This window comes from Diadema setosum, chromosome 2, assembly GCF_964275005.1.
Source record: "Diadema setosum chromosome 2, eeDiaSeto1, whole genome shotgun sequence".
Classification (NCBI taxonomy): Eukaryota; Metazoa; Echinodermata; class Echinoidea; order Diadematoida; family Diadematidae; genus Diadema; species Diadema setosum.
Genome location: NC_092686.1, coordinates 24,543,142 through 24,544,910, shown reverse-complemented (window position 1 = coordinate 24,544,910; position 1,769 = coordinate 24,543,142).

The window sequence follows — 1,769 nt, the reverse complement described above, 5'->3', positions numbered from 1 at the left end:
CACCTAATCTCCTGGAAGTTTCATTGTTCATGTCTGTGTGTATACGATTGTATGTGTTCTTTTGTGTAAATGGTTGTGTGTGAGAGAGAGAGAGATCTTGTGTGTGTGTGTGTGTGTGTGTGTGTGTGTGTGTGTGTGTGTGTGTGTGTGTGTGTGTGTATGTGCATGTGTGTGTGTGTATACAGTATTATGTGTTTAAGTGTGTTTGTGGGCACATGATCATAGATGATGAATTGATGTGGATAATGATATGAGTATTGTCTGTTCATTCATAAAGACAAATCTTTTTTTTTTATTTCACTGGTAACACATAGACAATGGCAACAGCAAAAAAAAAAAAAAAAAAATTACTCAAATACAGTCGTGCAAACCTACATACAATAAACAAGCATACATACATAAAATGACCATCATCATAATTCTTCATAATTCAAAACATACAATTTAAACCCTTGCATACAGCCCGATTACTCTGGAGATGATGATATTGTTGATATTTCTTCATCAAATGTGGAAGAAAAAGTTTTCTTGTGCATTTTTTTACTCACCTCTCACTGATCTATGACAAGATGGTTTTGGGTGATGTGGTATTGGATGGGAACTAAGTCATTACTCTACCCTACACAATTTAGCATTTTAAGAATTTAAAGGTTGAGCATTTTTAAAGGACAAGTTCACCTTCATATATATGTGGATTGAGCGAATGCATCAATATTAGTAGAACACATCGGTGAACGTTTGGGGAAAAACTGACAATCCGTTCAAAATTATATATTTTTAAAGTATCTGTGCAGGCACTGCTGGATGAGAAGACTATGATGTCACATGTGTACAAAGATATAAGAAAAATATCAAGAGAATTTCACAAAATTTAACTTTGTGAAAAGAATGTACATTTCCTTGACTTTTCACTGACGTATGTTGAGGGTAATATTATTCCCCCCTGCCTTCTGAAAGAGGGAAGTCAAGGGACCTTTAATTAAGCAAGAAGATTGAAAATGTGTTGAACTTTCTTACATATTTTCTTTATATCGTTGTACACATGTGACATCACAAGCTGTGATAGTCTTCTAATCCAGCAGTGACTGGGCAGAAACTTCCGAAATGTATTCATAACTTTTGAATGGCTTGTCCAATTTTCCTCAAACTCTTGATGATTTGTTCTACTAATATTGCTGCATTCACTCAATCCACATGTCTATGAAGGTGTTGTTTCACAATCAAGCTTTCACCAAATACATGTAGCGCTTGGGTCTTGACCAAAATTACAGTATATTCAACTCACAATTTAAAATCTTGGTGGTTTGTACAACATTTTTTTTTAATCTACAAACCCCTTTCAAGCTAGATTATTGAAACACAGCAAGAATGTGAAAAAATGCAAATATTACAATTGTTTTCATTCTTTTATAATTTTGATGTCATTCCAAGAAAGGAAACTTGGTGCAGATTCCTGTCAAGGTCAGTTAGAGACATGTAGTCATGCCAAGGTCAGAGCCTTATTCTAACCAACAAATACTTTCTTGAATTTTTTGTAGAAATCCATATTTACTGTATGTGTGTGTGTTTGTGTGTGTGTGTGTGTATGGGTTGGTTTTTTTTGGGGGGGGGGGGTTGAGCGAGAGAGAGAGAGAGAAAGAAGGAGATGCAAGAGAGAGGTGAGGGAGATAAAAGATAGATGAACTAATTCCTGTGACTTTTGTAGTGGATTCTTGGACACTGGATATGGTAGAGCATATATCTGTACTCATAAATCACAGAATAAAACA